At 46.7% G+C, this 24,696-nt stretch overlaps 1 protein-coding gene and 1 pseudogene across 7 annotated transcripts in view; one reads left to right on the forward strand and one right to left on the reverse strand.

Annotated features, from left to right (window-relative positions):
- The window catches only part of Frmd4a (FERM domain containing 4A), a 595,839-nt gene that overhangs the window by 144,086 nt on the left and 427,057 nt on the right, over nt 1-24,696 (reverse strand). The window lies entirely within an intron of this gene.
- On the forward strand, nt 19,622-21,691 carry LOC142848422 (cellular tumor antigen p53 pseudogene; annotated as a pseudogene).

A 24,696-nucleotide genomic window follows, 5' to 3' on the forward strand; every position in this document is an offset into this window, starting at 1 on the left:
CCTGCAGGCCAGAAGAGGGCATCAGATCTCATTACAGATGGTTGTGAGCCACCATGTGGTTGCTGGGAATTGAACTCAGGACCTTGGGAAGAACAGTCAGGGATCTTAATCTATGAGCCATCTCTCCAGTCCCCTCCCTAAACCCTTTTTATATTGGAAAATTTACACTGAATAACTAAACAGCTCAGGCAGCCACAGCTTGGCGGGGGGGGGGGGGGGGGAGGAGAAAAGGGGGAGTCGACAAACCTAACCCTTTCTGGTGAACTCTGTTCATATCCTTGTTGGCAAATAATTGCTGAAACATGAAGAAATATCAGCCACTTTTCATGAACAGTATGATAGACCAAAGGGAAGAAAATCTACCTCAGGGCACCCACGATTTAAAAGCAGAGGAACCATGGCTGGGAGACTCACACACTGTGAGGCTCTGAGCTCAGTCTCCCGAAGGCAAGTTAAGAAGTGTGTGGAGAGTAGCCAGAATGTATTCTATACATGCAGGAAACTGTCAGATAACTAACTTAATAAAAAGCAAATTCACACTAACCAGTGGGAGTCCAGCAAGGAAAACAGACCCTGGCACCTTGAGATTACACTATATGTAATGACCTAATTTCTCTCCTGTTAAAATAGAAAACAGCCATTAGAGAATGGAGGGGGAAAGAAGGGTTGGCAGTGCATGCTTGTAATCCAGGACCGAGGACGCAGAGCAAGGCAGACCTCTGCGGGTCCAGGCCAGACTACAGCTCTAATTCCCTGTGAGATACTATGTCAAAAAAAAAAAAAAAAGTGAAAGGCGCCCAAGGAATGATATGGGAAGTTGACTCCAGGCTTCTCATGCACACACACCTATGTGCATATACATGCATCTATGCACACAAGCACATATACAGAATACAATAAGAAATACAAATAGAGGAATCAAGTCAGTGATGGGGGAGATGACAGAAGATTCTAGAAGACATGGGGGTTGCAACTCTTATCTTAAATCCTCATAAAACCCCACACATCTCTTTCAGTTGTCAAAGCACCCAGCAACAGCCCAGCGTCTGACTGTGTTCATCCTTAAGAGTCAGAGCAGGACCCAGCAGCTGAAGTCCGGTACCCCTCCCTGTCTATAGTGCTGAGACAGTGGGGTTGTCTGTTAGCACAGCGCAGAGGTGCATCCTGCCTGACTCCGGCACTGTGTCTCCATACGGCTTAGGCCACAGATGGAATCAACGCAGTCTTGCAGAGGAAGATGATAGTTTACCTTGACGACGGAGAAACTACAGCATTCTGAAAGCTCCTTAAACTCCTCTGGTGTGAGCTGTCTGGTAAAGCAGAGCTCTTGGCTGTTATGTCCTTGGAAGGGATGTTTACAGAATCCTGCTGATTATAATTTGCCAGTCCCTGGTGCTGTAAACATTTGTGGCTCCTTGTAGGGATCTGGCTGGGAGAGAGGCCAGCAAAGAGCTCTGTAGCCCCATGGAGTCTGATGGGATAAACAGGGTAGGGACCTGAAGGCATCATGGGCAAAGCAAGCCCCGTGTGTCCCTGGTGAGCTATGCCAGTTTCTTAGGGTCACTGGCCATGATGGTGGGGAAGTCAATGAACTTAAGATGGGTTTCCTCTCAGCCTCTTATTGTCTTTGTTCACTCGCTTCTCTCACGTTTTAACTCAAATTATTTTCCTGCTGTTCTTGTAAGATTGGATCCCTCCTTATACCTGGATAACAACTTTCCTTGCGAATGCACAGCCTCCCCATATACTTTCAGCACGTCCCTACTTCTTCCAGGTCATGTGAGTGACGCTGTGCTCAGAGCAGCATTCGGAGAGGGAAAGATGGCTTAGTATGTACAGAGCTTACCACAGAAGCATGAGAACCTGAGTCTGGATCCCTGGCACCCGTGTAAAAGGGGAGATGGCAGCAGGTACCTGTAACCCCAGTGCTGGGGAAGTGGGTACACCCAGGCTTGTCTTCAGCCTGACTGCGGAGCTCCAGATTCAGAGAGAAGCCCTGGGGCAAAATTATGGTGGAAAGCAACTGAGGAAGATACTCAAGTGTCAACTTCTGGCTCTTCATGTATGCCTAGACATATGTATGGGCATCTCCACATGTGCACACGTGAGCATGTGTACACACACACACACATGCACAGCAAATCTGTAAGCTGTAAGGGGCTCTAGGCACTGTTCATGTAATCACGGTCCTTCTGGAAATGCTACTGTTGTTGGTGGCACCCACTTTGGACTTGACAGGCACTCACTCCAGACAGATGACCTTGAACAAGTGAGAAAACCTCTGCCCCCTGCCTTCTCCTCTGTCAAACGATGAGCTGGATTTAATGACATGAAAGATTCTAGAATATTCTTCTTCATGCTCTTAGCAACTCAAACTGGTTCCTCCCCTATAAGCTACTCAGCCTGCTCCCCAAAGGTTGTGCACGCTCACTCAAAAGCAATCACAGCCTTGGCACCCTTCCTGGTTAGTAAATCTTATCTATGAACACATCTCATTTTCTTATACAATCTGGAGCAAGTTGCTTAACCTCACCCGCACCTTGGTTTCCTCATCGGCCAGGTGGTGACAACGACTAGACCCATGTCATACGGCTGTCAGGAGGCTTAATGAATAATGACTAACATAAAGAAGAGCATGTGGCATAAAGCGAATATCACATGTCCATTGTTCTTTCAGTTCTTCATGACTGTCCCTATAAAATGCACACACTATACTATATATTTCTATTCATATGTGCGTATGTATATAGAACCCAGGCTTATATGCTGTCTTGATAATTGAGACCATACTTTGACAGTAATCCCAGTTTTCATATTCACCTCACCTTTGTTTAGTTCCCTTTCAAATCTTCATTCCTGCCCAAAACCCACGTCCTCAAAAAAGCCTTCCCTGACTGTCTCACCCAGTTCCTGTAGAACTTTCTACATGTGTCTCCTTCTCCCTTTGCATGAATGCTTCTCTATGTGGGGATTATAGGTGACATAACTTATTGTACTCTGTAATGGCTTGGAGGGAAGTACCTTATCAACCCCGAGTCATCTCTCCAGACCTACAAGAGGCGGGGGTGGGGAGAGAGAGAGAGAGAGAGAGAGAGAGAGAGAGAGAGAGAGAGAGAGGAGAGGGCTCGAGTACCATCATGTATCTCCCTGTAAGACTTTAACCGCACAGATCAAGGCATGAAGACAGAGGCTGAGGCCGGCAGGCTGGAGACACAGAGGTCAAGCAATGCTAGCAGCCACCACAAGTTAGGAGGGGCCACAACCAACATCCCCGCCGCTGAAATCTGCCAGTCACTTTCAAGTCCCCAGCTTTGCTGTTATTTGTTTTGGCAGCACAGGAAGCACCTCTCCCCTGATAGGGATCCCAGAGATCCGCTATGCACCACTGATCCTGGAATACATGTGTGTAGGAAGTACAGGATCTGGAGGCTGTCTGCTCTAGGGATAATCTGGGCCTGAGCCCCTCTGGAAGCCGGTTCTGATGTCACACAGGATAGGGCAGATGAGCCAAGCCCGGGTTAGTTGTTAGCAGCAAAGTGGCTTCAACCCAGCAATGGACTCTTCTCCTCAAGCCATTATCCCCACGGGGCACCATTAAAGAGCAAAGGAATTGCCATGTCTGAGTTAATTGTATTAACAAAATTATCAAACAGTAACCAGGCTCTTCCTTGTGTTTTAGGAGAAACCAGCCTGGCGTCTTCAGCCTGGCGTCAAGTCAGCCATTCTCTGTCTAGGGTATTTTATTTATTTTTACTTATTTATGTCTTTTTGAGACAGGGTTCTTACTTTGTAGCCCCCGCCCCAGCCAGAATGACCCTGAACTTGGAATCCCCCTATTTTACTCCCTCCAAACTCTGGGTAACTGGAGAGCAGAGATATTGAGTTTAGCATAAGAAAAAAGCCAGTTCGAAGAGGAACACTGGAAACCCTTTCCCACCGGGGGTCGTGCCAATAACAGAGCATGTAGAGAACACACGGAGAGGTGGGTGCTATGTAGATGTGCTGTGAAGACTCAGCGCCCCCAGGCCCGGTGGCTCAGGCTCCTCCCCAGTGCACAGGCTGCTCCTGCTCTTGGGAGTGCTGTTCCTTTCTTAATAAGCTGTCTTTCTATTCCTAGCCATGTATCCCAGGTGCGGCCTGGAAGCAGGAGCCCCTGCCACACAGACCCACAGTCTCACACTAAGCCTGTCTATCCCTTTCCTTTCAAACACTGGCCCTCAGCCTGAGATGCTTCCCCTGACGCTGGACTTTCTCACTGTCTCTCTAATTTCCATGTCTGACTTAAAAGGCATGACTGCCTCCTCCCACCCCATGTCCCATATGACGGCAGCTGCTGAGGCTTCCAGCATACCCGCCCTGTTGTTTTTCTCTCACATTTCCACAAAACCATTCCTGAACTTCCTTGAGAGTGTTTTGAAAATCTTTTATTAATGAGACTAAGAGCCCTCCCCCACCAGAAGGATACTAGGGGTCTTCCCCAGAAACACTAGGGTTATAGGTATATGCGAACATGCCTGATTGCCAGGGGCTTCTTGTCTCGTTACTACAACGTGCACATTGTCTGTTGAGCTGACGGGGGGGCTTGCTCACCCTCATGGCACAGCTACAGGCACAGTGTCCAACTTTGCCTGCTACCCTGCCTACCTACCCTGCCTGCCGAGGGACTGGGGATTCCAAGACCTAGTGAGTGGGTCATTCCTGCTCTCCAGGGGTGGTCACAGCAGTGAGGTGGCAGAGGAAGTCAGTCATGTCATATCAACACCTTCTTTCTGGCCAGGAGGGGCTGGGATTCTCGCCCTGGGGAGCCTGAGAGGACGGCAACTTTAACCGGGTGGGTGAGCAAGGGCTTGTCCTTGTCCCCTGCACCCTCCTCACTAAGGCCAACAGAGGCTCATCGGCTGCTCGGATTCCTGGGGGAGGGGAGTGGTAGTGCATGACATCATCTTTTGTGGATTCTGCACAGAAGGTTATGGCAGCGGCCCCTCCCCTGCTACCCTAGGGGCTCTGATGATTAACCTCTCCAACTGAGCCAGCCCTGTATTCTGTGGCAGGGGACATGCCAAAAGTCCCTTGCTTCATGCAGACTGCTGAGAACAATAGGGCCAGGCCCTTCTCCAATATGCAGGAGAGGTCTTTTTCCATGGGGGATACCTAACCATCTCTGTCTCCCCAGCCATGAGACACATGTGTGTGCTACCATGCTCCAATTAACACACACACACACACACACACACACACACACACACACACACACACCACCGCCAACAACATTAAAACAAAACCATGGAGTGAAGGGAGATCCAACTCAGGCCCTCATGTTTGTAGGCACGCGCTTCACAAATTGAACTATCTCCCTCGTCCATTTAATAAAGGTTTTTATTGGCAGAGTGAGACAGATGAAAGGGTGGAGTATTTAGTGTCAGCCCAGCACGGCGGCAGACCACAGGCATAGAAGGTTGTACAGACATGCTTTAGAGGCAGACGGGAAGCAGAGAGCTGCTAGGCAGTGGTGTCCCCCTCCCTCACAGCGACATAGGGCCAGATGCAGTGCCAGAAAGGAGTTTCCAGGGGGACTACTAAGGTAGCTGAGTGGGTAAAGATGCTTGCATCAAACCTGCCGTCCTGAGTCTGATCCCTGGGATTCACGTGCTGGAAGGAGAAGCCAGGCTGCCCTGAGTTGTCATCTGACTTCCACACACATGCTGTGGTACAAGCCACGCTTCCAATAAATAAGTTAATGAATGAACGTTGCTGGTTTTCAGTCAGATCGTGCGCCTCCAGATACACACTGCAATGTCGCTTGCGTGCCCAAGGAAGGATGTGCTGGGTCCCTTTTCCTAACCTCATAGCAGAGTATGGACCCTCCCCACCACTTCTCTGCAAGTCAGCTACAATCGTGGCAGGTTCCTTTCAACGTTTCTCTGCAAATCTTCTGAGAGACTCACATTGGGGACGAGAAGGTCTCTCTGGGAAGCCTTTAAAGCTCTCAGCTGCCCCGCCCCCGTGCCTTTCATGGTTTGCTCCCTTGATCCTTTCCTTTTATTCCCGTACAGTTTTATCCATGTTGTTCTCAAATACAGTGTGGTCTGAGTCAGGCATCAGGGAAGCTGGGGGCTGATCAGAGTTTGGGGGGGAGGGGTCTTTCTTACTCCTGGACTTGAATGATACCCGATGAAGGCTTTGACAGGCAGATATGATAATTGCTCCTCTTTAATGCAGAGAGCTTCCCTGACTGGCTGGGGAGCCTGCTTTCCACAGGATCCCTCCAGGGACTGGGGATGGCCTGCAGGCACTCTTTAGGGCGTCCCTCCTGCCTCCACATTCACACACCTATCTCCCCAACCCCCAGACTCCAGCCTGCTCAGGGTGATGTCACAGAACTGTTAATGAGCAATACACTTACTTCGGTGGTAGAAACACAGGCCGTTCCACAGTCCTCAGCTTGCCTATGCCAGAAACGGCTCTCAAGTTCACGGCCTAAATTATAGGGATATTTCTAGTGAATATGGAGATGCTGAACTGAGTGGAATCCTGGGATTGCAAGATTCAGCTTTTGCCATTACTTTACCTATTCTTTCCAATTTTTCTTTTTAAAAAGATTCCCGGGGGCTAGACAGATGGCTCAGTGGTGAGGAGACCCCACTGCTTCTGCTGAAGACCTGGATTTGGTTCCCAGCATCCATATCAGGTGACTCTCAATGGCCTGTAACTCCAATTCCAGGAGATCTGTTACTCCCCAGCCCCTGTGGGCACTGCAATGAACACACACAATAAGTAGCTTTAAAAAAAAGATGCCAGGGCTTGGGAGATGGCTCCGTTGGTAAAATGTTGGTTAAACAAGTATGAAAACATTAGTTTGGGTTCTTAGCACTCACACAAAAGGGCATGATGGTATGTATCTGTGGTCATAGCACTGGATAAAAAAAAGATCCGTGGAATTTACACATGTGCACATAAACCAGCTGTGAACACACACACACACACACACACACACACACACACACACTACCTGCATACTTGATATGACCCTTATTCTGTGCTATGGGGAGTATAAAAGATTTCTTTGGATGTAAACATCCCTACATTCCCTGGGAAATATCATTAAGTCGTCTAAGATCAAAGAACACATTAGAGGATTGTTGTACTTCTCCCCAAACATCAGGCACTAGCGTCCATTCAGACCTTCATGATGTTGCACGCTGAATTAAGACTAACAGGCACTAGGGACTGCATTTGCTACAAGCTCACTCCTTCCTTGCCACAAAGGAACTAAAAAGGAGGATGAAAGCCTGGACTCTTCCCCTTCGTCTTGCGGGTCTTTACTTTGGGCCACCTGCACACCTCTGCACATGGGTTTGCTAACCACTGAGCATCCCTAGCCTATCTTTTTCTCACCGAGGCTGATGACAAATATCACAGTATCAAAGGCATCTTACTGTCAGAATTTTAGGACGTTCTGTTCACGATCTCTATGAAGGACCTAAAGATCTGTCCCAAACCTGCAGACACCTTAGGTTCTAGGAACATCCGGGCCTCTCAGGGGCGACCCACCACAGCTATGAGGGTAATTGTTCACGTTGACAAGGCTGTGCGGGGAACCTGAGTATACAATCCTGAGAATCAGCATGAGGCCACCTTGTGAGACCAGAACCAAGGCCGTGATTACCTAAACCACACCTTGACCAGGACTACTTCATTATGCATTTCTCTTGCCCCTACCCCATTTCTCCCTCTGTTTGAACCTAAAGCTCATGTCAGTACCCCAAAGACAGACGCAGGGTCATTGAACGCTTTTGTCTGTTCCTTTCTGCCGTCTCTAAAGAGAGACAGTGTGGGATCGATCAAACCTCTTTTCTCTGATTTTCACCATCACTAATCTTTTTAATTGGCATATTGGGGCTGAGAGGCCACATCTAGTCTCTTGGGGCTGTCCAGCCTGGGGTTTTTACCCCAAAGCTCGGAAGATTATTCCATCTGCTGTATTCTCAGGGAAATGCAGAAGAAAGCATTGTCCTGGCGCTGGGGAACAGCCACTGAAATTGGAGCCTTGAAATTGGCTCTCCATGGCATGTGTGGAGGTCATGAGGTCTTAGACAAGGTCAAGGTATTTTTATGCTCATGGTCATATTTAATGGTGGCTAAGGGTGCCCAAGAGTACGGCAAATGGGTGAGATGAAGAATAAAGGTTCTAGCAACAAACGGAAGGGTCTCTGTGCACCTAGTGTCCTTCGCCTAGGGTATGGCGAGTACTCAGAGAATGTGGGGTCACTGATGCCATTTTGATAAGAGACACCTGCCTTTTAGGATGCTGCTGGGGAGAAGTGGAAGTTTGGAGGGGGCTAAAAAACAATATAGGAGTGGGTCCTCTTAAAAAACAACCCCCTTTACCAAACCTGGGCTATGAATCTGTGATCCAGACTAGGGGGCTCGGAAACTCAATCGTGAATTCTACACTGATAAGCCACTAAAGCTGGGACAGTGATACCCAAGTCTTAAAGTTTTGCTGTTGATTCAGCAAATGATAATTTACAAAGTTCTTGGTGTCCAGCAGGAGCTCAGTAAAAGTGGGCTCATCTTTCTTCTTCAACCAGACTGAGTCCTCACAAGAATCACTCAATCCCTTATTGCTTTAACAAGGAACTTAGCTGTTAAAATCCAAGTCCTTTTTTTTAAAATGAACTCTTATCCCCTGTCTTGGAAACCATGAATACGTCCTGACAGTAAGGAGAACAGAAAGCAGACAACTTCCCTTGGACTGGAACTTCCTCCTGTAGCCTGGCTCTAAATAGCACCCTTGTCTATCATTATCTGCAGAATACCCGCCACTTCCACTGAAAACACCTATCACATATGCCCCAGCCTATGCTTCTGTAAAGTTTTATAGGCTGGGAGACAAAGAGGGGGGGGGGGGAGAGAGAGAGAGAGAGAGAGAGAGAGAGAGAGAGAGAGAGAGAGAGCGAGCAGCAATAATGCCTGGAGACTTAGCATGGCTTTTCAGTGTTTAGCAGCATTTTAATTTGAAAGCTCCCCGAGTGCTCTCCCCGTGGATAGCTCTTGCAGGCACAGGCTGTATGCACTGGAGAGATGCGTTTGGCTCTGTTGATGATGTCATTTTCAATACAATTATGAATGCACTCTCACCAGGGCAGGAGAAGAATGAAAAAGTGCACAGGTACTGGATCCCCAGGAAGCTTGGCTGGGAAGACCAATTTAAGGCTGAACAACATTTATTCCTCAAGAACAGTTTCAGGAGAATGGGCTGGGCAACTATGCAAAGATAACACGGCCTTCCCACTGCCTTCTGAGATGCTGGAAGACTGTATGCCATGCCATATGCTGAAGTAGGTTTATGAGCAGTCAGCTCAACACTGATGGTTTTCAGGGTGAGACCTGGTGTCAGATGTTTACATTCGTGGCTTTGGCCAGATTTTGGTGATCTTGTGCTTGAATAAAATCTATTATTTTAGGATTCAGTGGGTCAAGCGCTTAAGTGTGAGGACCACAGTTTTAATGCCTAGAACCTACTTAAAAGCTGGATAGATGTGCCGTCCTACTTATAATCCCAGAGTGCAAGAGGCCAAGATGGAATGGCCAGGAGCAAACTGGCTGGCCAGACTAACCAGAACATTCTCCACTTCAGTGGGAGAATTTGCCTCCACGTACAAGGTAGAGTACAACAGAGAAAAACAACAGAACAAAACCCAGATGTCAGCACTGGGCCTTCGGATGTGCTGGTGCACCTCTGCATATGTCTGTCCCCACGCATGTAGACACATGTACACACACATTCACACATAAATATGCAAAAATATAGTTATTTTCCTATACCCTAGAACTTTACAAGAGGCTTACAGAATTTTAAATAAAACAGGGAGATTGAGACCAACATGGTTAAGGTCAGACAAATCACTGTCGTTCCTCATTTTCAGTAGCTCTGTTTGCTGTGTCTCCAATTATACTGTCGACAATAAGCTAAAAACATTGCTACCAATACAAATTATGTTAATAAAATATTAACGTTTATGACACTAATGTAAGTATGAATTACACTAGTAAAATACTAATGTCAATAATAACAGAATATTAGCATTTTCTTTCAAACTTTCTTTTATTGGGGGGGGCAGGTAGCACACACTAGCCTTGAATTCATAATCCTCTTACCTTAGAAACCCAAGTGCTGGAATGGCAGGTGTGTGCTACCGTACCTGCTTGCCGCAACCATTTAAAGATATCGAGTATTTTCATAGCAGTACATTGTTATTATTCTTCTATTTCATTATTTGCTGTTAATCTCTGACTGTGCCTAATTTATCAATAAAGCAATATAGATGTGCATGCATAGGGCAAAACATGGTGTATATAGAGTTTGGTACTGTTGATAGCCTTAAGCATATCCTGGAGTTTTGTAAGGTGTTCATGTTATAATACTGTAATTCTTACTGCCTGGACACTGAGTTTGAATGTGTAGAGAGAAAGATGGGCTTCAAGAGCAGACGAAAGAAATCTGGGCAGATAGCACAATCAGTAAAGTGCTTGCCCTCTGAGTGTGAGCTTGATTCCCAGAATCCACATAAAAATGCCAGGCATGGTGTGTGTACCAGTAATTCCAGTCCCGAGGAGACGGAGACAGGAGGACCTCTGGAGCTTGCTGGCAAGCCAGGCAAGCCTCTTCCCGCAAGTAGACCCAAGAAGTGCACACCAGGGTCTCCAGAGAGTATGTCTTCAGCATGGTTTCTGGGATAAACAGAACTGCTGCTGACCAAATGACGTCTAGTCTGATTGTATAGACAGTCTAGCACGCATGCTCTCTGTGTACAGTCCTCGCAACCTGGGGCAGATCTGAAGGCAGAGTTTAGTCAGGGGTCAAACTTGTGCTTCTGTCAGTCACTATTAAGCTGTTTGGCTTTGGCATTTTGTCTTGATCCTGAAACCAAACTACACAAGAAACACGAAGTCAGTCCCAATTTGGGCAACGTGAACCAGCTCGTACAGACTAATAAGATGAGAGGTGGAATTTGCAAAAAGTCACGTTCAGAAAAGCAAAAGCAGATGAATGGAGCCCTGCATCCTTGGACCTGAAGATGGATTGGAAGTGCTTGTGTGGTTGGCAGCGAAACGGGGATGGCTTTGTACTCTTTCTTCCTTGGCAGTTTGGCAAGCATACCAGCGGTGTGGGAAAGAGAAACACACGGTGAGGGTAGGGGTGTGGGTAGAGTAGAGGGCAAAGGAGTCTCTCTGCTCTCTGCTTCTGATGACCCTGCTCTTTCACAAGGCTCTCAGCCTCTCTAGAGCTCTTTCTTTTGATACATTGCCCCTTCCTTTCTCTGTTCCGAACATCTACTTAACTCTTGACCTTGCTTGGCAGCCGTGCTGGGGAGAGTAATGATGGTTTGCATACAGCTATTGGGTACCTGGTCCAACTGACCCAGCAGCTGTACATCTGGGCTCACAGAGCCTTCGGAGAGTTACTTAAGTCAGCCAGGAGCATCTGCCCCAACACGTTTTCAACTTCATTCTTGAGTTAATTTGTGTATACCTGTGATGGTTAATGTTGTGTGTCAACTTGATATGATCTAGAATAAGGGAGACTAGCCTCTGGGCAGTTCTGTGAGGGAATTCTAGGCTAATAGAGGTGGAAAGACCCACTCTAAATATGGGTGGTACCATTCCAGGGGCTAAGGTTCCAGAGGACTGCACAAAAAGGAAAAGGAATGAGCTGAGGCCTGCCTTCAGCTCTCCTTGCTTCCTGACTGTAGATACACAGTGGCCTGCTACCTCAAGCTCCTTCCTCCACAAATGCTCTCCTATACTAAACTGTACCCTCTGAGAGTAAGCCCAATAGACCCCTCTGTCTTTGTTACAGCCATTCGATAACTAACTAAGCCAGCTACTAATTTCCACAGAGCTGGCTGGGCAGTGCGGCTGACTGCAGGGGTGGACTAATGAAGGATTACATGATGACCGGATGGACGGTGAAACAGAGACGAGAGGAGCTTTCAGACTCTTTAAATCCCACCTTCGCTGGGTTCCGTTTCCCCAGCCCTCTAGTAAGCCATTGGCCAATTCACCTTTCAGCTCCAACTCCTGACAATCCAGAATCTCCCAAAGCTTCTTGATGATCTCTTACTTAGCATGGCCCAGGAAAGCATCTTTTTTTTTCTTTATTCTTTCTCCTCCTTTCCACCCTTCCCTCCCCTCCCTTCTTCCCTTACTTCAGCCAGTTCTTTCTTTCCTTTCTCTAGTGCTTGGGATGGAACGTAGGGTTTTGCACATCCTAGGCAAGCATCTTGTATTATTACCTTATACTCAGCTGCATCTTATATTTCCACTCACTGACTTCTTTTTAATAGATATAATCCTGCTATGTAGCCCAGGTTAGCCTTGAAATCACAGTTCTCTGACTCAGACTATTAAGTCCTGAGGTTATGGGGCTGCATCCCATAGCTGATTCACAGAAGTCTCTTCAACAATTGGGAATTTCCGCTTGCTAATTGAGATTCTTTAGTTATGAATCCAGCACTGAGAACCAACACCATCTTGTCCACATATGATTCCCTCTGCATTCCATGCATTAGTGAGACCGAGGAAGCTGCACCACTGTGAACGAAGATGCAGGATAAAGACAGGCATTCCATTCTGCCTTTTTCTCCTCCTCCCTGTTTCTTCTTGTCCCACGCATTTCATTAACTACATTGGGCTGACGGGGCACTCTGCAACATTTAACTGGAGGACTCTTAATGAGATGGTTCCCATGCAATGCCTCAGACCCTCTGACCCCGTCCTTGTCACCAGCACTGGAGCCTAGCCATGACCTCATCTGCAGTTGCATTGTGAGTTTCCTCAGCTGGCCTTGTTTGCTCTCTTGAGGCCTCACATTCTCCTTTCTGGAACAGAGTTAATAGGCTTCGCATTCATAATAGTGTGTCAGCCTGTAAGAGGGAAATCATCACAGGCTATGACCCTGGGGCAGCCAGTGTCATCAGCTGCCAGGCTGAGTGTCCACTGGGCATAGAGCTGTCACCTCTCACCCCTTCCCTTCATCTGAAGGAGGAAAGGTCAGACTATGGCCCAAGCCACAGGCACAAAGGGGATGTCGTTATCTGTAAGGCTGCCTGTCCCAGCCTCACAGTCAGCCTCTCTTGATGGTCCAAGAAGTCAAGGATGGGTTCAAAGGAAAAGATGAAAAAACAATGAAAGCGCATCTCTCAGTGGTACCTGAGCATCTGCCTACCATGTGCAAGGTTCTGGGTTTTATCCTCTACATCAACAAAGAGTCCTCATACAAGAGCAGCGATCAAGATTCTTATCCAAACTTGACTAATGTGGTAGTTTGAATGTAATTGGTCCCTAAAATCTCATAGGGAGTAATACTATTAGGAGGTGTGGCTTTGTTGGGGTGGGTGTGGCCTTGTTGGAGGAAGTGTGTCACTATGGGGCGGGCTTTGAGGGTCCCATGCTCAGAGTACTGCCCAGTATCTCAGTTGACTTCCTGTTGTCTGCAAGATGTAGGACTCTTAGCTACCACTCCAGCACTGTATCTGCCTGCAGCCACCATGCTCCCTGTCATGACGATAATAGACTGAACCTCTGAAACTGTAAGTGAGCCACCCCAGTTAAATCTTTTCTTTATAAGAGTTTCTGTGGTCATGGTGTCTTTTCACAGCGATAAAAACCCTAACTAAGACAACTAACTTCAGAATTTTGCATTTCTAAGAACAGCACAGTTGGGATCTACAGATACCACCATGAACTTCATTTAACCCAGTATCACCCCAGAAGAACCAGCCCTTGCCCTCAGTCATTACAACCCCAGCATAGTCATCTATGACTGTGCTGCCTTTGCCTGCTTCCCAGAGAAACCAAAGCAAGATGATGAAAGAAACGGAAGCTTTACCATGTATATTCAAGTCTAATATCATAAGTGTGTGTTTGTGCATGCGTATATGTTTACAGTCAGTATCACAAGTTTTGAGGGGTTTTGTTCTGTTTTGTTGTTTTTAAGACAGGGTTTCTCTGTGTAATAGCCCTGGCTGACCTGGAACTTGCTTTGTAGACCAGGTTGGCCTTAAACTCAGAGATCTGCCTGCCTCTGCCTTCTCAATGCTGGGATTAAAGGCGTGCACCACCACACCTGTCTAGATTTTGAGTTTTTCAAATCTGGACCCTGTGATGCATGCCTGTAATCCTAATGTTTCGGAAGCTGAAGTGACTGCAGGTGGAGACGCAGAGGATTTCAAGGACAAATTCAGGCAGACTGCTTTCAGAGTCTGATCTTAACCACCACGTGATAGCACTTCCTATCTCGGAGAGATGTCAAAAATGGTTACCACGTTCTGTCTCGGTGGTAAGCAGGCCGACCTGGAATCTCACCACCAGTGTATGAGTTTTCAGAAGAGGCAGAACATTCCAGAAAGCCAGTATACAGTCTTAGGTACACCAGGAATCTTCCCTGCTTTCTCGGGGAAGAATGAATGTGGGAGAGAAGGGGTAGATCAAGCAGTAGCTTCTGTCCCAGGGTTTGTTAACTCCTCTCTGTGGGAGAGCTTGCTTGGCTCTGCTCAGCCCTGGTAACTAGCCAAGCACAGGAGGGTGATGTTTACATCTGGGTCTCAGATCTGGGTTTCAGCTGCTGAGGGAGTACCTTAACATAGGGGCTGGTCTAGAAGAAAGACTGGGTTTTCAGTACCTTGAGGCACCACCTCTCATTTCCCTTCTCTGATAATGAAGTCAGAAACACGCTAAGTGAATTACTGTTCAAGCCTCTTTGTGAACACAGAGTCTATGGGCACATGAAGCACTTCTTTACTTTTTCCTCTAAAGAGGAAAAAATGATATGAAATGCTTGAGTAGAATTATTAACATAGTTCGGGGGCATCTCAGTGGTAGAAGGCTGGTCTACCAGGACCAGGTCCCACGTTCCATTCTCAGCAATGCCAAAACCAACCCAACCCAATGTCCTTACTAATGAGGTGTTTGATACCCAAAGGCTTTCCAGGCAGACTTAAGACACTAGGTGTATTTTACACAAGTTGTATTTAAAAAAAAAAACAACAAACTGCCTTCTAACATATAACCTAAATTTATAGTCTTGTTTTAAGTAGGTGACCCAGGACATGTTTCATGACTGAGAAGCCAATATCCAGAAATAGTTTTTTTACATAAAAGTGACACTTGATATTCATTAAATATGATAGAAGAAAAAAATTTAAAATCAGTGATATTTTCAACCTTTTGAAACATGAAAACATGTTTGAGCAAGGGATTTAAACACGCCTATTGTACAGGCCTTTTCCAATACTATTAATTGATAATACTACCATTTTTTCTCACTTTTATTGCCCAGTCCTTCACTCTAATGTCTCATGAATACAACATATTAAAAACATAAGGAATAAAGACAAATATCTAGCGATATAACAAAAACACAGTCATTCAGGTGCAATATGAACCTTTGGCATTTGGGAAATATCCCCATCAGGGAAGATAAATCCGCACACTTTATGCAACTTAGAACTTCAGGGTTTTTTTTTTTAATTTTTAAATTAATCTTTATTCTTTCCTTCAAAACCAGTTGAGGAAGAACATCTCAGTGATTTGAGACATGGATCATTTCCTCCTGGCGTAAATTGGGAGTCAATGTCATGTATATGTCATTTGAAGTAACATGTCTCCATTTTCATGAATATAAGACACTAATTCTTTTTTTCTTTTGTTTTAAGTGGCACAGAACATTGCAAAATATTTGACTCTTAGATTTGCCCTTACCGGTGTCATTCTGAGTAAGTCACCCCATGACATTGAACAGTAAGCCACAGATCACAGTCATGGAGTGACTGTTTCCCATGATGCAATGCAGAGTGGGCACCTGGTGCAGTGGCACTTACAAGAGAGACGTGGTGTGGGTTCTATGTGTTTACATAGCTGTCCACATAAAGAAAGACACATGGACTGTTCATTACTGGGTTGGAGCCACAAGAGAGATGTCTGGTCTTTTCCGTGTGTGGCGCTATCTTTTGTTCTTCGATTTCAGATAATTGCCTCGGCATGCAAGTCAACAAGGTAGATGTATTTGAAAGGAAACTTTTATAACTCAGCATCTGAGAAAGAACAGACCCCAGGTGACTTCTGCTTATTCTGGTTTTCTTGTCTACACACCTGGGAGATCAACAAGGAACTTTCTCAGGGATTCAAAGCCTGATTGTGAAGTCTTTGCCAAAAACCCAAGACAAAGAGAGATCAGGGAGGATCCACAGGTTTTTCTGGAAGGTCAGCAGCTCACACTCCTGCATGGGCACCTGCCCTGTTGCTACCCATGAATCTGCCTCCCATCCCTCATGGTCAGTGCCCTTCTTCAGCATTGTGTTGAGGTTTAGCTTTGGAGAAAACAAAACAAAAGAAAACAAAACAACAACAAGAAAAAAAAACAGGTCCCAAGGTTCTTCCTATTCAGTCTTCTGGATCAGTGCCAAGAAGAAGCACAGCTTTCCAGGAACAGTGAGCTGCGTCTGGCTTTTTCTCACTATTCCTAAGAGCCCTTCAGGGCTGTACAACGTCCCAAGGTGCATTCCCGGCCCAATACACTCAGACTTGCAATGTGAGTAAAGGCATGGAAAGCTAAACAAGGAAACAAAATCACCTGACTTTCCTCCAAATGCTCCCCAAAACTTCCCTAGATCCTACAAACACTCAAACTGCTTGCTCAGCTATATGGGGTCACCTTGCGGCAAAAACTAGTGGCTTCCACTCAAAGACATGGTGTCTGGGGGAGGGCAGGGTCTTGTGGGCTGGGGGGGGCATTTGTGGTTGCTGTAGTTGCAGAACTCGCTAGAGGCCTTTCTGTGCTGACAGGGATACACACATGTCCAGACATGCATATTGTATGTCTTAAATGGTTGCAGTTCAGGCCATCTGTGGTGGTGAACATCTATACCTCCTGACCTCAGAAGGCTGAGAAAGGAGAACTGTGAGTCTCAGGTCACAGTGGACTGCACACTGAGTACCACAGACAACCTGGGCTGTATCACGAAGCCATATTTTAAACAAAATAAAGCAAAGCACAAATAATTTATAAAGATTAATTACATCTCAAAATGACTGTTCAAAGATGTTTTGAAACAAAAAGGTGGTATGTGATTGTGTTAAAAATTCAAAGGCCGAGGGGCTACATATGCAGCTCATTTGGTTATTTGCCGAGCATGCGTGAAAACCTGGGCTCCATCTCCCGTATCTCATAGAACCGGTTGTGGTGGTACACACATGAAATCCCAGTACAGGCAGGAGGATCACAAGTTCAAAGTCATCCTCAGTTACATAGGGTGTTTGAGGCCGGCCTAAGCTACATGAGATGTCTGGTCTCCCCTCTCCCCAGATTAAGAGTTTTTGAAAGGAATCTATAGTAAGTCAGCCCTGTTATCACTTATGGGGACTTTAAGATAGATGTTCTCTATCACATATAGTGTCTGTGTCCAACTGGACCCACAGAAAGAGGTTCTCATTGCTGAGAATATGTGAGTTAGTTCTAAAAAGACCAAATATTTAGGTAGCAAAGTTGGCTAGTTGGTCTCTGGAGGCGGCAGGATGTGGCTGAGCAGGAGAATGCTTGTCAACCAGGAGATCCTGGGTTTTATCCACAGCACTGCTAATGTAAGAGAGAAAGGGGGGTAAAAAAAAAAAAGAGCTTGCAGCCAGTCTCTGGACACAAATTAGTTCAGTCTTTCCTAAAATATAGCCCTGCTTTCAGACATGAGCTCAGCCCCAGGTCCCCTGCTCCAAGAGGAAGAAGAATGGGTGAAATCAGATCCCTTACCCCTGGGGCTCCTTTGAACTCCTCTGAGTGATCATTTCTGAATAGTCAAAGGGCATCAGAGCTCGAGAGCCCGACACGGAAAGGAAAGTTTTAAGAGACTAATTTCATCTCCCAGGGCACTAGGAAAGCTAGATTGATGAGCCTGAAATTTCCGGTCCAGAGGGCAGTTTTGAGGATCACGAAAAGCATCCAGAGAAAAGGGATGGGCACCCAGACAGGCCATGTGGATGCAGGACTGTGTCCAGGAAGACCATTAAAAGTGAGTGATTTAAATGCACGGGAGACACAGTGAACTGACAATTCAAACGAAGAAGTTGACAACCCTGCCCCTCTCTGAACTGTTTAAGACCTCACTCTTAGCTCTTCCCTGTTTGCTTTTTCTCTGACTTTCTTTCTGGAAATTGACGGACCTGCAGACAGCCAGTAATTCCCTGTGATGGCATGCACACAGACGTATGTCACTAGGGTATCATCAGAGCCCAAGAAGCCTTTAGGAAGTGCTGGAAAGGAATCGTTTAGATCACACACACACACACACACACACACACACACACACACACACACACCCCACTCACACATAAACACATGCACACAAACATATGTTGTGAGGGTATGGGTGCACATGTCTACATGCTTGTGCATAAATGTGGAGGCCAGAGGTATAGAATACCCCTTTCTCCCTGCACCCCTTCCCTCCTATCTCCTCCATTTGAGACAAGGCATTACTATTTAGAATAGGCTGGCCTTGAACTTGCAATCTTCCTGCCTCCACCCCCTGAGTGCTGAAATTATACCTGGTAAAAACAGCATTTTGGGGTGGCAAAACACAAAAAAGCAAAGTGGCCTGCTCAGAGCCACACAGGTGACTCTTAAGAGAACTGAGGGAGGATATATGTCTCCCCGGAGCCGGATTGCCATTTCCTGGAATGTTAGTACATCAAGTCCTATTCCTAGGGGCCTTAAGAAGTTGTGGGTCCCCGAAGGAATTCTGGGTCTGCAGTATGGAGAGTTTTAAATGGTTCAGAGTATGTGGAGGCAGGCAGGCATGTGGAGATTTTTACTGTAGGTCTCCCTGGTAGCGTCTTACAGAGTACTGCGTCTCAGATGAAAAAAAAGTATAAAGTGTATTTCACTTCCTGATGCAGATCATCACTGCAGGGCATTTTTTTAGGGGGAGGAATGAAAGTTTAGGGGAAATGCTTCCATAGGGAGTTTATATTTGAGAGGACCACCCAAAATCACAAGCGCAAGTTAAAACCAAATAACTGCCCCCTTTCTCCCTTCTTTAATATGGTCACAAATCTGGAAGGAAATGTCTCACAATGCACAAGACAGGCCAAGCTCAGAGTCACAGTTTCCTCTGTGACCAAGAAGTCAAGGATTTCAGCCAAGCCTCTGACCGTGTTTACTGACCCTGATTCTAACTTTCCAATACCCCGATCAGCAGGTGGCAATGTGTAACAGTCACAACGTGTCACAGAGCCAAGTTTTTAGCCATCTTATGTAGATAACCTGTCAGTCTGAATGGGAACCTTCCAGGTTCTTATCCACTGGAACAACGCTTCACCCAAGGTCCAGCTCACCTCTCCACTCCCACCAAGAGGTCCCCAGGTGCTCCACCTCTGATAACCAATCTTGAATCTCAATAAGAAAGAGAAGACCAGGGAAGGTGGGGTATCATTGCAATCCCAGTCCCGGGAAAGCGGAGACAAAAGGATCTCTGGGTCTTATTAAGCAGCCAGCCTAGCTTACTTGGTGAATCCTAGGCCAGCCAGAGACCCTGTCTCAAAAATACAAGGTGGGGGGATAGGGACTTTCCCCTCCCATGTGGCCGAACCAAAAAGTTTTGTGCTAGTCCATTGCCACAATTCTGGCTGCAGGTAGCTTTTGGGACCAGGGGGCACCTAGCATCCGAATCCAGAATCTACTTTCCAGCAGGGTGACACGCTTCCCTGAAGACCCGAAGCCTGACTTGACTTCTTGGGTGCTTCAATGGAGGAGCCACAGTCAGACCTCAGCATCGAGCCCCCTCTGAGTCAGGAGACATTTTCAGACTTGTGGAACCTACTTCCTCCAAACAATGTTCTGTCCACATCGCTGTCAGTTGATGCCATGGAAGATCTGTTCCTGTCCCAGGATGTTGCAAACTGGTTAGAAGAGCCAAATGAAGGCCCCCAAATGTCAGCAGCAGCTTCTACAGCAGAGGACCCTGTCACTGAGGCCCCCGCACCGGTGACCCCTGCACCAGTCACTTCCTGGCCCCTCTCATCTTCTGTCCCGTCCCAAAAAACCTACCAGGGCGAATATGGTTTCCGCCTGGGCTTCCTGCACTCAGGGACAGCCAAATCTGTCACCTGCACGTACTCCCCTTCCCTCAATAAGCTATTCTGCCAGCTGGCAAAAACATGTCCTGTGCAGTTGTGGGTCAGCTCCACACCTCCTCCTGGCACCCGTGTCCGTGCCATGGCCATCTACAAGAAGTCACAGCACATGACAGAAGTCGTTAGACGCTGCCCCCACCACGAGCGCTGCTCCGATGGTGATGGTTTGGCTCCCCCACAGCATCTCATCCGAGTGGAAGGAAACTTGCGAGCCGAGTATCTGGATGACAGGCAGACTTTTCGGCACAGTGTAGTGGTGCCATATGAGCCACCTGAGGTCGGCTCTGACTGTACCACCATCCACTACAACTATATGTGTAATAGCTCCTGCATGGGGGGCATGAACCGCCGGCCCATCCTCACCATTATCACACTGGAAGACCCCAGTGGGAACCTGCTGGGACGGAACAGCTTTGAGGTTCGTGTTTGTGCCTGTCCTGGGAGAGACCGTCGTACAGAGGAAGAAAATTTCCGGAAAAAGGGAGAGCCTCGTCCAGAACTGCCACTGGGCAGTACTAAGAGAGTGCTGCCCACCAACACAAGCTCCTCTCCCCAGCCAAAGAAGAAACCACTTGATGGAGAATATTTCACCCTTAAGATCCGTGGTCGTGAGCGCTTCAAGATGTTCTCAGAGCTGAATGAGGCCTTAGAATTAAAGGATGCTCAGGATGCAAATGGGTCAGGAGACAGCAGGGCTCACTCCAGCTACCTGAAGTCCAAGAAGGGCCAGTCGACCTCCCGTCATAAAAAACTAATGATCAAGAGAGAGGGGCCTGACTCAGACTGACATCCTCCGCCTCCTGTCCCCCCGTCAGCAACCTCTCATCCCCTTCCTCCTTTCCTGCCATTTTGTAACTTGGGTGCTTGGGTTAATCCGGTCATCACCGGTATCTGGGGAGGGTAGTGGGAATACCAGCTCAGCTTTTAGGATTCTGACCATGAGAGTCTTGAAGAGAGGAAGAAAACTCTTGTTGGTGGGGTTGGAGCTTGCAGTTGGCCATGTGCTTGGCTGTGTACAGTGGTGAGGCCCCACCCAGTTCTGAGTTTACTTTCTCCCAACTTGAACAACCGCATCTATAAAATGCAGATCAGCCTGTCTGCTCCTCAGGCCTCAGGGTTTGTTGTGATACTTGTCCCTTCCAGACCTTTTTATTACCTTGTGGCTGGGACTCGGGCCCCCTCTGAGTGAGTTCCTGGCACCTGTTGGGGGATGGGTTGGTAGTTGCCAGGTCTCTGCTGGCCCAGCGAAATCCTATCCAGCCACTTGTTGGACCCTGGCACCTAAAATGAAATCTCACCCCACCCTCCACCCTGTAAGATTCTATCTTGGGCTCTCATAGGGTCTGTATCCACCAAGACCCGTGTTCTTTCCACCCTTGGTTCAGGATCAGTTTCTCTGAACTCTGCCTGGCCTTTGTGCATTTACCACCACCCCCTTTCCCTTTTTATACCCCCTTTTATATATCGATCTCTTATTTTACAATAAAATTTTTTTGTTATCAAAAAAAAAAATACAAGGTGGGCAGCAACCGAGCAATGATATTTAAGGTTGTCTGATGTGCACACGCATAAACACACACACACACACACACACACACGGGGAAGGGGAGACAGATTGACAGAGAGAGGTCAGAGTAATTCCAGCCTTAAGGAGGACAAGGCAGGAGAATTCTGAGTTTGTGACCATCTTGAACTACATGGTAAAATCCTATCTCACAATCTGAATTATGCTCCTCTTGAGAAACATGCATACCTCCCTTTACAGGACCACAGAGGGTCCTCTGTGCCTTCTACCCCACCCTCATGTTCTTCTTTCTGTTTCCTGTTCTTACAACATCATGGCTGTTGAGAATCTGGGGGTCTCCATGGAAACCTGCTCAGGGAACATTTTAAAAATGATGGAGAGATACAACAGGCTGAGAGGTTCTGGGAAAGACAGGGCAGCCCTTTTCTACTCTCACTTGGGAAAGGCTCCGAGCTATCACACACCGTGTATGGGTGGCCGATTTAATAATCTTATCTCTTTGCTATTCCACCTCTTGGTTCACAGTGCTGTTTCCATTCTAAATGGTTCTCTATATATCTGACTTGACTGACATTTCACTCCCTAGACTGCAGGCTCCCGGGACATGGGGACAATGACTGTTTCCCTTTAGTACAGGGTCTAACACACTGAGCACTGACCATAACCATGACATTGAAGAAAAGGCATCTGATGACTAACATAGCTTTAGGGCTGGGCTGGGCTGGGTGGGAAGAATCACCATTTCCGGAGGCATTTTGGGGAGGCTACAACTTATTTAGTAAGTCATGTGGATGTAAGACTAAGCTGTTTGTAAGTAAATAACTTTTGAATGAGCCTCTTCTGTGTCAAAGCTCAGCCAACGGGCTTCCTGCCACACACAGAGTGCTGCCAAAAGGAATTCCTGGTGTAACTGTAAAGTTCTTGGGTTTTGGTGGTGGCACAGTCAATTTGGCCTTGGATGTTGTTAGCATCCTGGTCCCTGTGTTCCGTGAGCTCTCAGAGCCTGATGGCTTAGGCATATGGGGTTTCTGGATTTGCACGTGGTTATGTCAAAGAAAGCCAGTCCACACTAACTCAAGGTTCTTTGAGTCCCAGGCATACAGGCTTGCTGTGTGTGGCCACAGAGGAGGAGAGAGACTTGGGAGTCATCAGCTGCCTCTTACAGCGGCTGTGACAGAGTGCTGGAGGAGGCGATGACTCAGGTCTGAACAGGCAAGGGCTGAACCCAGCTGAGGTTTTGCTTGCTCTGGATACATGGGGTTTGAAGGCAACTGCAGCCTTCCGAGCCAGAATGGAGAAGCCCATCCCTGGGAAATGCTGCTTCCACATAGAGAAGCTGATGGCTCATTCCAGACAGCAAACCACTGTGTTCTTATAAAAATGATGGGAAGGAGCCGTAGCTCTGCCAAGGACATGCTGGTAGGTATCTTCAAGACTGCCGTGCTCTGGGCTCCCAGATGTTTTCCAATATGAGATTATTGTTTATTCTTTTCCTTACATGTTAAAAAATAAAATAGATCCTAAGACTCAAAGAGATTATGGTCATGGTTATGGGCTGAAGTGTGTCCTCTCCAAACTCACTCTTAAAAATACTTTCATTTTAAAATTACGTGTGTGTATCTTTGTGTGAGTATGTACATGTGAGTGCAGGGACCCAAGGAGGCCATAAGATGTCACTGTACCCCTTGGAGCTACAGTCACAGGTGATTGTAAGTGCCCCATATGGGTGCTGGGAACTGAACTTGGATCCTCTTCTATGTGCTCTTAAACTCTGAGTCATCTCAAATTCACAGTTAACATCCCAATCATGGTTCCTTAGAAAGTAACTAAATTTTGAAATTACCTTTAAGAGGCACTTAAATGAGATTATAGGAGTGGAGTCCTCATCTAATAGGATCAGTGTCCAAAAGAAAGGAGGAGAAGGAAAAAAAAAGGAAAAAGTAGAAGAAGGAAGAAGAAGGGAGAAGGAAGAAGGAAGAGGAAAAACGGAGAAGGAAGAGGAAGGAGAAAGAGGAAGAAGGAAGAAAAAGGAGAAAGAAAGAAGAGAAAAAAGGAAGAAAAGGAAGAGGAAGGAGGAGGAAGGAGAAAGAAGAAGAAAAGGAAGATAATGAAATGATAGAGAGAAGACATCAGGGATGCTCGCTGGTACAGAACTTGACAACCATGTAGCTTTACAATTTTTAATCCTTTCAACACAACAGTCTGTGACCCACTCCCCTGCATTGCCTCTACCTCTAAGCCATGCAAACAAGTTCCAGAAAAGCAGACAGCTTGCAGTCTCCTGTGTGAGACTCATACAGGCCAAGTACACCTCTAATCCTGATGCTCTGGGCCTTCATGGGTTAGGTTCTGGATGGCTTGAGCCAACTCCCACATTGACTGAGCAATGCTACTGTTGTTCCTTTACAAACATTCTTTGAGAACTGCTTGTTTCAAACAAATGCATTCATTCCACTTCCCTGTGGATATGAAGACATGAGCCACTATGGTCTGGGTGGGAAGATAGAACAGGCTTGGGGGCCATCTGGGAAGCTTCTCCATCAGTGAAGAGTCCTTTTCCTGCTATTGCAAGAAGAGATGATATGTGGGATAGCTGGGGCTGGCCACCTTGTGACAATATACTCATTCTTGTTGGCAAGGACATAGGCTAAGGACCACAAGGTGTACCTAGAATCAACTTCAGCCACTATCACTGAGTCAAAAGTCAGACCAAGTAGGAGAACAACCATTTTTATCTTATTCAAGAGTGCAGTTTGGGATCTGGAGAGATGACTCTGTGGCTAAGAATATTTGTTGCTCCTCTAGAGAACCTGCATTTGGTTCCCAGCACCCATAACAAGTAGCTTACAATCTCCTATAACTCTCACCCCAGGGGCACCTGATACCTCTCACTTCCTTGGGCTCTGCACACATACCCACAGACAGTTGCACAGATACAGACACACATACAGCTGAAATACAAATAAAAGTTTTAAGAAAAGAGT

Source organism: Microtus pennsylvanicus, chromosome 4 (genome assembly GCF_037038515.1).
Source record: "Microtus pennsylvanicus isolate mMicPen1 chromosome 4, mMicPen1.hap1, whole genome shotgun sequence".
NCBI classification, from domain to species: Eukaryota; Metazoa; Chordata; class Mammalia; order Rodentia; family Cricetidae; genus Microtus; species Microtus pennsylvanicus.